Below are 14,560 nucleotides of genomic sequence, written 5' to 3' on the forward strand. Positions count from 1 at the left end.
TTTAAACGACCAATGCAATTAAAAGGAAGGGAAGTATTGTGACTACTTTTAAGCAACAGGTACTAAAATGAATAGAAATGAAAGTTTTTGATCTCCTCCCCGCCATCTTTTAAAATCACACATCTTAAATTAATTCCATTAGATTTTCAGCTGCTTTCTGGGAAGCAGGGTGCCTGAACAGAACAAAATGTTTCCTGCCAAACAATGGTCCTGCTTAATTTGATGTCTTAAGCAAAAACCCAACAATATTCCATGAGACCATTACACACTATTTTATCCTTTTCTTTTTTTTTAATGTTTCACTTGCAGGAGCGGGGAGGTTGGGGAAAGGCTAACACAAACTAATTTTTGGTCATTTTATTCCTTTTGCAAACAGTTTGAAGCCTAACCAATTTGTACTTACAAATCTGGGGCATTAGCAGGCGGGGACCCTAAATCCGCATGCATACAAGCAGTAACTGTTTGTATGCCAAGCTGTTTGTAAGCCTGATTTGACAGGAGAGAGCTATTCATTCTTTTGTCAACTGTCAGTCTAAAAACCTTAACCTGCCCGGGGCCCGGGGTATGGGAGCGCTAAATCTTCCGTCCTACAACTGTATAATGAACAGACTGTTTCATTAGTGGGACAATTCCCTCGACAAATCCAGCCCAAACAACTTATTTCACAATTTGTGAGCAGAATTAAATTTAGGGGGAGCCGCGAGAGGGGGGAGGCAGGGGAGGCGGGGGAGTAGGTGAGCGGCACACAATGTACCCAGGGAGCTGTATGTTGGGACAAGTGTTGCAGGCAGTTTGGCCGGCAGTTGGGGGCTGAGGCCTGCGAAGCCACGGCATGCAGATCAGCGGATTAGGGGGGCCAAAGCATTAGGTCAAGTGTCTCGAGGGGGGCTGATAAACACCCCAAACCTAACAACAGATTTTCCTTTCTTCCCGCACCACTTGTTAAGTGTCAGAGCAAATCTTTTGAATGGCAGTCGAGTTTACTTAGAGGCCCTTTCTTTAAGAAGACACTCTATCCATTTTCTGAAGCCCATTCCAGGCTGCCTCGGGAATAAATTTGCCCCGCATCTCGCACACAAAAAAAACGTCTTTTTCACATCTTGACTATGAGCCTTTGTCTCAAGGTGTGTGAACCAGAACAAAAATCCACATGGAGAGCCCCGAAGGTTTCAGAGCCTCTGGATTTAGCTTTAATACAAATTAAACACTTTGAAGATTATACAATCAAATACTTTTTTTTTTCTTTTTTGGTCTCACAGAAAAACTCATTTTTAACATTAGCCATGTATGGATTCTGCTAAATGGGAAAAATTTTAAGCGGTGAACAGACAGAGAATAAGTTGATCTCAGTAATATCCTATAAATACATTGCTATTAATTCAAACCAAGTAAATAGGCAGCATGCTATATTTCTTATATCTTAAGAATTCCCAGTGGGAGAAGCCATGCTTCTTGTATTAGGTCGCATCTCTGTGTTAACTCAAAGTGCATGATAGAAAATCTGTGTTGTAACATCAAATATTTTCTAACTAGGTTTGAGCAGAGACGTTTTTCACTTTGAGATGTTCTAAAATGTTTAAAGAGGCTCAAATGTTTGAAGATTCTTTGTTGCAGCTTGGTTTTACTTTATGGTTTTATCTTTTATTTCTTTTGGCAGTTAAGTTTGAAAAGGATCAAATAGGAAAGCCCTCTGAAAATTAGGATGTCATTTTCCCAGACATTTAAATTGGAACTCTTTGGGGTAATAATTTTGGAGATATTTTCCTTTTAAATAAGTATTTTGCATATATCTTTATGACACCTTCGTGAATTTAGGTAATGGAAAATGTGTTATTGAAGTATTGAAGATCCTTTGAAAAGTGAATACTTTTAATTTCTGTTGCTAGCTCTACCCACTCTATAAGAAATCTCCAATCAGGCAAACTAGTAACCAGGATCAAAATGCTTCTCATTTACCCATCCAGAAAATTTTACCCATTAGAGCTCTTACACTTCTAGTAGATAACTACACACATCTTTGGTTTATGAGGATTTCAAAGCTAAATATAATAGTTACAGGATATTCCATAATCACTGCTGGATTCCTGTCATAGTAAGAAATATACCCTTTGATCTCTTTTTTCATCCTTTTTTAGGAAAGAAAAACTTAGTATATCTCATAGTGCTGAATGCAACTGCCATTCAAGATAGTTTTGAGCCTACCCGTGGACGTTGATGATTTAGTATATTCCCTGGAACAATTTCTCCTCCACCTCGAAAGACGGTGGTATTTCTTGAGAAAGTTAACTTGGTATTTGTTTTTCCTGCACAGGCCCTAAGCTAACCCGGGAAATCTCGGTTAGCCAGGCTGTTGCAGTGGCCCACTGAGTCCTCTGATGGCAGGAATTCTATGAATAATAATGGGGACACGCAATCCCATGCAGACTTGAAGAGAATTCAGTCTAATCACCCGGAAATTCTGCTTCGTCACAGTCCTTCCTCTTGCCATAAACTGCCTTGGCTCTCTCTATGCTTCCACATCATTTAAGCCTTTCTGCCTACCCTCCAATCCAGCCACGGGGCCTCCCACTGACCGGTATCCCAGGGTTTCCCGGGACTTTCCAAGAGGCTCCAGCGGTGGTCCTTTCCCAGTCCTTCCAGGACTAGATGATGAAATCCACACGCACTCTTTTAGAAGGTTGGAACAACACAGGACAGAATAAGAAACAAAGTAAAGGTTTTCCTAAATTCTCCGCCTAGAGATATCCACTGCCAATTGACTGGAGACCATTCTTCCAGATGTCTCGTACATCTCATTGAATAAAAATGACACTATACCATGCATGTCATTTTATAAACTGCTTGTTTTTGCTCAACAGTATGTCATGGAGATATTTTTCATATCACTGACTTTATGTCTGTGTATTTCCTTTTAAAGGCAGCGTGAGTCCCTCATATAGCCCTTTTGTGGGACATTGAGGGCACGTCCATTTTTTTCATGTTATAAAGAATGCTGAAATGAGCATCTTCTATGCAGACATTTTTGTGTACTTCTCTGATTAGCTCTTAAAGACTTAAAAGAGGAATTATTGGGTTGAAGGATATACATGTTTTTATATATGTAGTCAAGCTGTCCTCTGGGAATTTATTATATGGTACAAGTCCTGCCAGCTGACTTTTGCGGGCCAGAGCACACGGTGGCTGGGAAGCCATATTTGCCCCTATTGATTCAGCCTCATCATGTGGCCTGCAGCTCGGAACTGTGGCTTGTCCTGTGTCCTCTCTAGGTTCTCATCAGAGTGATTTATAATGCACCTCGACTGCCTTCCCCCTCTTTCTTTTTCTTACCTTAATAGCATATGACATTTTAGGGACCAATTTCCTAATGCTTACAAAAGTGTCTTGAATTATTTGAATGAATAGGTGATGTAAGAGAAAAAACTTAATCCTTGTATATCCCATGTTCTATGACTTGGTTGACCTGTGGATAATCTCTCCATTGCTTTCTATGGCTTCGTCACCTTCCTTTGTCACTTTATGTGAAAGGGGGAACCTTAGCGCATGCCTCTTCTAGCCCTAGTGGAGATTCACTCTATTTTATTTTTAGTAAACATTTATTGAAATTGTAAAACTAACATGGTCAAATTCCACAAAGATTGAAAAACAGAGAAACAAAGCATATCACCATTTCTCCAAATTGTGAAACTGTCACCTAGAAGGTTGCATAGTCTTTGCCCCATTAGTGAATTTAGCCGCTCCTTTGTGCCTGGAATGTGGTATTTTCACTTAAACCAAAGAACTACAGGGTTGTATGAACTTGCAGAGTATCAGCTTCTCAAAATAAAAAATTTTTTTCTTTATAAGATAGGATCAACATTTGGCTTTTAAGAATAACGATTTCTTTTGGGGCAGTAAATATGAGATTTCTTTAAAAAAGAAAAAAAAACACAAAAAGAAAAAAGGGAGCTCTGCCTAAGTTTTCCTGATGTCATCATTGAGTAAATAAATGCACCTTGTACAGAATGAAGTAACAGCCACAGGCCTTGTATCCTATTAAAATGGATTTCCGAATGTCTGGGATAGTTTTCCATGACGGTACAGGAGACATGAACACAGGCCAGGTTCTGGTTGTGACATCAAGATTGGTTGGTCTTCTACATGGTCCAGGACCTCTCATTCCTGCGTCTCCTCATGAGCTCCATCTATCGTCCACTTCGACGCTGGGTGCGCCCAGGAGATTTGCTTCTTTGATGTGTGTGCATGGATTCTTACTTTTGCGTATTTTGACATCCTTCATTTCCAACAGCTGTGGGATAAACACTTGCAGGCAGTGAGTGGTTTCATCCTGCAAGCTGCCAGGATGCTTGCCAAAAGTTTCATGTTTTCTTACCCTACATGGAAAGCCTTTAAAAATGCTTAGTTTTCTTTTCTCTTATTTCTAACAGTCTTGCCCTCTGTTTTAGGAGATATGGCTGGTGAATCTGGATGTCATATTGGAACATTGTTTTTTCATGGGGTTTAATTTCTCCTTTAAAAAATTGAACGTGCACTGCTTTCTTGTCTCTTTGTAATCAATAGAGTTGACTCATTTTTGTAATTCCTACACTCATCAAATTATGTCAGTAGAGCATTTTGTTCAACATCTTTGATTCTAATCAGGTGGTTCCTGAGAATTGTTAAAACAGCAACCTTAGAATAGAAAATAGAATCAGGAATTTTATTGAATCCCTGGAATGTGAACTCCATGAAAATGTGCAGTTTTTTGTCTGTTTTGTTCACTGCTATATCCTCAGCAGTGCCAGGCATGTACTCAGTAAATATTTGTGGAATGAATGAATGAGGGGATCCAATAAAAAAGAATTATATACGTTGAACAATTCAAAGAAGTGGTGATTCAAATCCCTTTTCTCATGCTCTCATTGATTTTTAGTATTTATTTATTTATTTATTTTTGGCTGTGTTGGGTCTTTGTTTCTGTGCGAGGGCTTTCTCTAGTTGTGGCAAGCGGGGGCCACTCTTCATCACGGTGCGCGGGCCTCTCACTATCGCGGCCTCTCTTGTTGCGGAGCACAGGCTCCAGACGCGCAGGCTCAGTAATTGTGGTTCACGGGCCCAGCTGCTCCGCGGCATGTGGGATCTTCCCAGACCAGGGCTCGAACCCGTGTCCCCGCCATTGACAGGCAGATTCTCAACCACTGCGTCACCAGGGAAGCCCCCTCTCATTGATTTTTAAGTGAATGAAAGCTCTGTGACTTTGTCAACTGTCTTAAATTTTCTGGATCTCAGTTTTCTCATCCATAAAATAAAGACTTGATAAACTGTAGAGTCCCTTCCAAGCCTAAACCTTTATCATGGCAGGTGATACACATATATCAGTGATGAGCTAACTTGTACACCTCCTGCCAAGCAGAACCGCCACAGAAAAGATAGTTCCAAATGGAAATTTTCCCAAAATAATTGCGGATGGAGTTACTGAAGAATAAATGCATAATCTCCAGGGAACACCCTTGAATGATAATACTAATTTGAATGCATAGATTCCCTCCTTCCTTGCTTTCATCAGTCTCATTGCTACATCAGGCTCTTAACTGATGGGTACTCTGAATAAAATGAATGTGAAAATGACCCAAACAAAGAAAGAAGGCATTTCCCGTTTTTCCATACTTCAAGCACAATCCTTTGTGCTTTCATACCCAGGAAAACAATGTATGGCGTCAGTGGTGTAGAGTTTTGTTGGTCAATACCATTTTACTTATATTATTAATGAAGTGCTCTGAAAAATAAATTTTAAGGCAGTATATTGAATATAATCACATTTCATAGGTAGCTGGGTATGTTCTAGAATGAATTTATTTTGTCTGTTTTAAATCGACTTAAAGTGCTAGAAATTGTATTCCTTTTCTCAGGTTACTCTCTATTTTAACAGTTCTCAACTTTAAATGTTTTCTGTTTGCTTGGATATTTCCATGTCATTATATTTTTCTCACTAGTTCTTTCTTAATTCATTAAAGGAAAATGTTTAAGCAGTAAATCTCTTGACCCCATGATACAATTTCTTTACAGTCACTTAATCCTATATGTGAAAGATCCAGCTATTTGTCTAGTTGCCTTTCTTAGTTATATGCCTAGTTCCAGTATATTAGCTTGGTTGGTATTATTGCACCGAAATGTAGGGGAGATTGTAAGACCCATCTACATAATATAAATGGATACGTCCTTGAGAAGGAAAGGAAGGTGGAAGGAGGAAAATCCCTGTGACTCTCTGTAAAAAATGGTAAAAATGTCTTGTGTGACCAACACAGATGTTTCACTTTCAAATTTAAGGATAATTTAATGTTTTGATGCTGGTTCTATTTAATAATTTACTTTTGTTTTATGGAGATTTAAAAAAAGGAATAAGGAAATAAGAGGGTAGACATACAAAGAGAAAGGAAGGAAGGAAGGGAGGGAGGAAAGAGGGAAGAAAAAGAGGGAGGGAGGGAGGGAGGAAGGAAGGAAACAAGCTAGCCATTGCTAAGGCCAAAGCCCTTGCTTATTTGAGTGGAGAATGTTACAGTGATGAAAGTGGCAACTCAGAGGAGTCCCACAATCCCTTCCTTCCTTCCAATCTTCTCCCAGTTTCACCTGCCTTCCTTCCATCCAACTTTTTCTTCCCTTCTCAACTTCCTTTCTCCCCCTTTTCCCTGAATATTTCCCCACCATTGCCGATGATACGCCTGTCTGTCGCTGGGGACACCTTAGTGACAACACAGACGTGGAGCTGAGCCTCTCCTTGGGGAGGACAGAGACATAGCAGCAAGTCATACCGACTGATGGGATTATCCATTCTGATAAAGGCTGTGACAAAGGTGACAGGGGAGAGGATGATGGTGGGACAAACTTAGACTAACGGGTCAGCAAAGAACTCTGAGAAAGTAAAATGTTTATACTGAGACTTGAAGGATGAGCTGAAGTTATCTAGGAGTAAGGGTGTGTGTGTGTGTGTGTGTGTGTGTGTGTGTGTGTGTGTATCTGTCTGTCTGAGGGGAGAGGGGAAGGTGTGAGCCCAGGCAGAATGAAAAGCAGGTGCAAAGGCCTTGAGATGAAAAAGACTGAATGTTAGAGGAGCTGGAAGGTGGTCAGAGTGGCCAGAGTGGTCAGTAGGATGGGGGCAGGGCTGGAAATGACTGTGGGTAACATAGGCAGAGCCTTGTGGGCTGTGTCAGTTATCTTGGATGCTCTCTAGAACATCCACAGGAATCCACTGAAGGGCACTGAGTGGAGGTTAATATGATTTGAGTCTTAAGGAGATTTTAATAGTTTAAAGATTTTTCTGACCACCCTCTAGGGAATGGATTGCAGTTATCTGAACTAAGGAGTGCCACAGTGCACCTAGCCAAAGTGTACCTACACAGCATAATGTAGGAGCCAACTGTTCAGGTTCAAATCCCAGTTGCTAGCCTTGGGCAAGGGAATTAAATTTTCTGTGCCTCTGTTTCTTTATTTGTAAAAGGCGGGTGATAACGGTATCAAGCTGAGGGCTGTTGTGTAGATGACAACAGCGTAATAATGTCTGGCATATAATAAGTGCTCAATAAACATCTGCCATTGTGATGACCTATTCCTGAACTTTGCTCTGTAACACACAGGCTGTCAAAAGGTAAAATTAAAAGACATTTAAAATGTTTTCTAGGAAAAGTAGCCCATGAAGAATCCTTTAATAAAACAAGCAAGCAAACAAACAAAAAGATCCTGTATCTTTCTAGCTGGAAAAATCTTTTCGTGTATGAGGTTGCTTAGCATGGGGGACAGTCATGCTGCCTAAGGAGTCCTCTGCGGGCAGTGAACCAGCCCCGTCTTCCTACTTTAATTCATCCAACAAATTGCAGAGTATCTCCTGTCTGCAAGGTACTGGTGTTGGTTAAGGTGGTTTTGGAGGCAAGAGACAGAAAACTCCTACTCAGCCAGCTTAAACCATGAAGCACTCTATTATTTTATATGGTGAGGGATCCAAAGGCAGCGTGGCTCTGGCTCTTTCTCTGTCTTTCGGGATTCCTTTGCCTCTGCCCCTTTCTGGTGCTGGCTTAACCCTCAGACTGGTGTCAAGAGAGCGGCTTTCATCCCCTGTGTCTCATTCGGGCGGACCACATCCCTCCTAAGCAGAGGAACAATCTCTTCCTTGCGTCTTCTTTTAAAAGCAAGGAAATCGAGATATGTTCGGTAGGTGGGCTTTCTGCCCGTGGATGCTGCTGAGTAAGTATCGTTGACATCTCGCCCCTCCACTGCCGTCATGTCCGAGTCAGAGTGTCCCAAAGAGCCCGAACAGCTGTGGAAGCTCTTCATCGGAGGTTTGAGCTTTGAAACAACCAATGAGAGTCTGAGGAGCCATTCTGAGCAAAGGGGAACGCTCACAGATTGTGTGGTAATGAGGGATCCAAGCACCAAGCGCTGCAGAGGCTTCGGGTTTGTCACGTATGCCACTGTGGAGGAGGTGGAGGAGGCCATGAATGCAAGGCCACACAAGGTGGATGGGAGAATTGTGGAGCCAAAGAGGGCCGTCTCAAGAGAAGATTCTCAAAGACCTGGTGCCCATGTACCTGTGAAAAAGACTTTTGGTGGTGACGTTAAAGAAGACACTGAAGAACATCACCTAAGAGATTATTTTGAACAGTATGGGAAAATCGAAGTGACTGAATTCATGACTGACGGAGGCAGTGGCAAAAGGAGAGGCTCTGCTTTCCTAACTTTTGATGACCGTGACTCTGTAGACAAGATTGTCATTCAGAAATACCACACTGCAAATTGCCTCAACTGTGAAGAAAGGAAAGCCCTACCTAAGCAAGAGATGATAGTGCTTCATCCGGCCAAAGAGGTCGAAGTGGTTCTGGAAACTTTGGTGGTGGTCTTGGAGGTGGTTTTGGTGGGAATGACAGCTTTGGTCGCAGAGGAAACTTCAGTGGCTGAGGTGGCTTTGGTGGCAGCCGCGGTGGTGGGGGATATGGTGGCAGTGGGGACGGCTATAATGGATTCGGTAATGATGGAAGCCATTTTGGAGGTGGCGGAAGCTACAATGATTTTGGCAGTTACAACAATCAATCTTCAAATTTTGGACCCATGAAAGGAGGAAACTTTGGAGGCAGAAGTGCTGGCCCCTGTGGTGGTGGAGGCCAATACTTTGCCAAACCACGAAAACAAGGTGGCTGTGGTGGTTCCAGCAGCAGCAGGAGCTATGGCGGGGGCAGAAGATTTTAATTACTGCCGGGAAACAAAGCTTAGCAGGAGAGGAGACCCAGAGAAGTAACAGGGAAGCTCCAGGCTACAACAGATTTGTGAACTCAGCCAAGCACAGTGGTGGCAGGGCCTAGCTGCTACAAAGAAGACATGTTTTAGACAAAACTCATGTGTATGGGCAAAAAATACTGGAGGACTGTATTTGTGACCAATTTTTTGTTTTTTTTTTAAAAATTAATTAATTAATTAATTTATTTTTGGCTGTGTTGGGTCTTCGTTTCTGTGCGAGGGCTTTCTCTAGTTGGGGCGAGCGGGGGCCACTCTTCATCGCGGTGCGCGGGCCTCTCATTATCGCGGCCTCTCTTGTTGCGGAGCACAGGCTCCAGACGCGCAGGCTCAGTAGTTGTGGCTCACGGGCCGAGTTGCTCCGCGGCATGTGGGATCTTCCCAGACCAGGGCTCAAACCTGTGTCCCCTGCATTGGCAGGCGGATTCTCAACCACTGCACCACCAGGGAAGCCCTGTGACCAATTGTATAACAGATTATTTTAGTTTCTGTTCTGTGGAAAGTATAAAGCATTCCAACAAAGGGTTTTAATGTAGATTTTTTTTTTTTGCACCCATGCTGCTGACTGCTAAATGTAATAGTCTGAACATGAAGCTGAATAAATGTGTCTTTTTAAAAAAAAAAAAAAAAGCAAGGAAATCTTTTCCTGAAGCTCCTCAGCAGAACCCCCTCCTATCTCATTGACCACAAAATTGGCCCATGACTATGTTGGAACCAGTCATTGACAAGGGGAATGGCGCCATCATGATTGACTTGGACTTCTCATGGCCCACGCGCTAGGGGCCCAGCCTCCTCGGAAGCATGTGGACAGATTGGAGAAGGGGAGACACCGGAGTAAAATGGGGATTGTGTCAGGAAGGAGGAGAGAAGAAGTGCCTGAGGATTCAGCCTCCAGCAGCATCTACCAAATAGCTGTAGGGCAAACCATCGCCTTCAAAACCTCACATTCGAGAGAGTGAGGTGGAGACACACAGAATTTGAACATTGATCAGAATGCAATAATTACTGAAACAGAGTTTTGATCAGAGGACATGGGAGTGTGGAAGAAAAATTGATTAATTCTTTTTTGGCTGGTATCAGGACTGGTGACAGCTGACCAGCCCATTGAAGAATTGAATAAGAGCTGAAATATGGCTTTCTTGGTAGAAAAAGAATTTTTTTTTACAATGTTTCTAAAACCAAGATTTTTTTTCCAATTTCTTAAAAACATTAAAAAAAATTGTGGTAAAATGCACATAACATAAAATTTACCACCTTAACCATATTTAAGTGCGTAGTTCAGTATTGTCGAGCCTACTCACATTGTCATGCAGCCAATCCCCAGAACTTTTTCATTTTGCAAAACCGAAACTCTGTATCCATTAAACAACTCCCCATTTCCTCTTCCCTCCAGCCCCTGGCAACCACCATTCTTTCTGTTTCTATGAGTTTGACTATTCTAGATACTTCATCTAAGTGGAATCATACAATATGTGTTCTTTGGTGTCTGGCTTATTTCACTTAGCATAATGTCCTCAAGGTTCTTTCATGTTGCAGCCTGTCCCAGAATTTCCTTCCTTTTTAAGACTGAATAACATTCCATTACATTTATATATCACATTCTATTTATCAGGTCATCCAGGGATGGACACTTGGGTTGCTTCCATGTCTTGGCTATTGCGAAATAATGCTACTGTGAACATGGGTGTACGTATATTTCTTCAAGACTCTGTTTTCAATTCTTTTGGTTATACCAGAGTGGAATTGTCAAGCTTGGTCCTTAAATCTCCTAATGTGTGTTCTTATTGTAAGGATAATAGTTGAAGGTGGATGTATGATTTATGTTTTAGAGCCTTGCTGCCCGCTGTGGTACCTGGTCTTGTAGGTGCATCAGTAGCACCTGGGAGATGGTTAGGTGTCTTGCCCCAGCTCTACTTACTGAACCAGCTCTGCAAGTCCTAGGGAATCCCCAGGTGCCTCCAAGGCACATTAAAGTTTGAGCAGCCCTGCTCTGAGTATACACTGTTTCCCTTCCAAGAGTTTACGGTCAAGTGTATCTTTTCTCTTAGGTTTTACCTTCATTCAAAAATTTGCTCTTCCCTCCCCTTTGTGCTACATACAAATCATTTGCTTTCAAAGACTTGATATTTAACATTGCAGCAGCAGAGATCTTTTTTTTTTTCTTTTTCCCGTTTAGTGTTTCATCTGCCTCTAAAAGAGGCAGGAATTAGATCAGCTGGAATTAGAAAAGAAGACCCACTGCAGAGGTGACTGCTAATTAAGTCCCATCTTGAAGATTATTAGTTTAATACAGCAACAAAGCAAACAAACAAAAAGAGAGCATATTTTAGTTTTGGTTGAGAAGGGTAGGACCCAGGAAAACAGAAGTATGTGAAAAGAATTGCTAAGTGACTGATAAATAGGCTTAAGTTATTTAAACTGGCACCGAGCACGGCTTAAAGAGTATGTTTTGCATCATCTAAATTTCTAAATACCTGGAGTATATTTGTAAACATGGCAATCTAACATGTTATTGAACGGCACATTCACATTCAAATGAGCATAAATGAGGATTTAACAGCTGATTGCACAGTGTGAATGATAGTAACTAATTGTCAAGTCGGAAAGTTGCGCAGATAATAGTACTAATGCGATCGGCACGCAGCCGCAGTGATATGACTTACAGTAGCAAATCCGTGAATTTTCAGCTGGCTGCCCAAGTCCCCGTACATAAAAGAACGAGTCTGGATTAGGGCAACCTGGGCCAAATGGGCAGTCAGAAGGGAAAAGAAGGGCGAGGAGGAAGAATCGGAGCTAGGTTTGAGGGGCGGTGTGAAACTTTTCTTTCCCCCGACGCGGGCCTTTACCTCTTTCATAACAGTCGTCAATGGGGCTCCCTGGCCATTCAGCGCTGTCCCTCTTCTAGGAAGCAATTGTTCAGAGGTGTGGCTCATTTCAGGCATTAATCTTCACTGAATGGCGGCTGTGTTACACATTCTGTCTCTACCCAGAGCCTGCAGGCAGCTGGTCAGTGGAAAGTAACAATGACCACAGGAGGAGAATGGGGCAAATGCTTTGCTGCAGATGCTGCGTCGCCAACCTTGACCTTGGTCATTTCCCTCCCAGGGTGGCTTGGCCCTTCGCAGCGGGAGCCTGGCTTTGCGAGGCTGCCACGGCGGGCAAGGTGGCCGCTACCTGCGGATTTGTCCCCTCCTAATAACCCTTAGACCCGACAGGCAGTCACCGTGAGGACTGGAGACGGAGGCCAATGTGGAGACGGCTGCTAAGTCCAAACACGAAAACAAACCCCCTAAGTTTTCAGGCAGGGGCTTTTCCAGCAGGGCTGAGTTCCAGTTCCCAGCGGCTCCAGTCGGTGATCCAAGCCTGGGTGTTGGGCATTGGTCAGGGGAAGTGGCTGCTCTTTCAGGCCAGCGCTTGCCTCCTGCATCCTCTGTCGCCCGGTCTCCAGCCTGTGCAGAGCGCTGGGAGTGGGAGAAATGTAGCAAAAAATCCTGTCTTCTGTCCACCCCTAGTGCCTTCTATACCTCCACCCCCCAGGGGGAAAGCACATCCCTAGTCTCTTCCTTATCCCACCTTCAGCCCATCTCCATTCTCATCCAGTCTCCTTCTGCATCTTCCTCTACCTCCGCCTTTCTCTCTCTCATCTATCATCTATCTATTATCTATCAATCGATCGATCATCTATGTATCTATTTATGTATCTATCTATTATCTATCATCTATCAATTATCAATCAATCAATCATCTGGGTATCTCTCTAAGTACCTATCAATCAGTCATCTAGGTATCTATTATCTATCTCTATCTATCTATCATCTAATACAGAAAAGCAGATTCGGTCGAGTACTGCTTATCACTTCCTTGATTAAACCATTAATGACCGCCCATTGACAACAAAAAGTGCACACTTTTTACTAGAACCCTGCAAGTCTTTCATAACCTGAACCACCTTGGTTTTTCAACTTCTTCTTCCCCTTCCCTTCCTCCCTCCTCACTTCCTCTCTCCTTTCCTTGCTCTGAGGTCACAGACATGGTGCCAGGCACAGGATATCCTGACACTCCCTCCCACCCGCTTCCTGACGACTGCCTTTCATCACATCCTGCCTCTCCCCCCGTCTCCATCACCTCCAGGGTTTGGTCTCAGAGCCACGCTGGACCTCTTGTCTTCCCCCCAGGCTCCCTGCTCCTTCCCTTCTCTCAGCCTCTGTCTTTGAGGTTTCCTCTCTAGCATGCTTGTTCCTGAACCCACATTCTGGCCATAAATGGTTCCTTCTTTAGAGCTCTCTTTGTCAAGAACAAGCACAGCTGTATCTCTTACCAGACTGAGGGTTCCTTTCTCATTTTATCCCAGTGCCTGGAAGGGTTTCCAGCTTAATAATATGTGCATGTGAGGGAGAAGGGGGAAGAAGCCTTGATTGCCACTTCTACCTGGATGGAAGTCAAGAACTCGGACCCTGGAGTCAGGCTTCCCGCTCAGACCTACTTCGGCCATTCACCGGCTGTGCATCCTTGGGTTGGTTTCCTCATCTCTCTAAGCCTCGTTTCGTCAAGTGTACAGTGCAGCTTGTTACAGTACCTACCTCATAGGGTTGCTCTGAGGATTGAATGAACGAGTGCATGTGAAGTGCTTAGCCGACTGTAGATGCTCAGTAAACAGAATTCAAACTCCCTGAGGACTGGGACCCTTGTTTGATTGACTGATATGTTTTCAGCACCTAGGACTCTGCCTGGCATGAGAATGAATGGAGGGAGCTAGAGTAATAATCATATGTGAAAGCTGCAGTTGGTGGGTCCTGCTGGCAGTTGCATCCATGTGGGTTGGAATAAGCTTTGGGTGACCCTCAAACCTCTCTTTACTCTGCATTTGGAAGGACTGTGCTTAGGACTTCGTTATTTGGTTACTGTTGCCCCAATTCACCTGGAAACACATATCTTTCATGCTGCCCTTCAGGTGTCATTCAGGGGACCGGCACTCTCCAGCCACACTGCAAGGTTTGAAGCTGTGTTTTCAAGGGCGCCCTCCGCCAGCTCTCCACTCTGAAGATGTCTCCCCCGCCCCTGCACCACTGGTTAGGTCACCTTGGCCATGAGATCCTGATTTGCCATCCCATTCTAATTTGGTAAGTCCTCCTGCTTTGCTGTGCCCTGTTTCATGCAGGGCTCTTGTGACACTTCCATTTCCGCCACATGTTGGCGTCCCCTGACCCAGTCAAGGTTATTTTGGTTGCAAGCACCCAAAACCAACTCAAGGACTGTAAGGAAGACCAAAGGGGCATGTGTGGTGGAGGTGGTTTATTGGAAGGAA

General features: G+C 43.3%; 1 pseudogene; it reads left to right on the top strand.

Annotated features, from left to right (window-relative positions):
* Positions 1–8,248: 8,248 nt before the first annotated feature.
* LOC118894754 lies at positions 8,249–9,210 on the top strand (annotated as a pseudogene).
* The last annotated feature ends 5,350 nt before the right edge of the window (positions 9,211–14,560 follow it).

This window comes from Balaenoptera musculus, chromosome 4, assembly GCF_009873245.2.
Source record: "Balaenoptera musculus isolate JJ_BM4_2016_0621 chromosome 4, mBalMus1.pri.v3, whole genome shotgun sequence".
Lineage (NCBI taxonomy): Eukaryota > Metazoa > Chordata > Mammalia > Artiodactyla > Balaenopteridae > Balaenoptera > Balaenoptera musculus.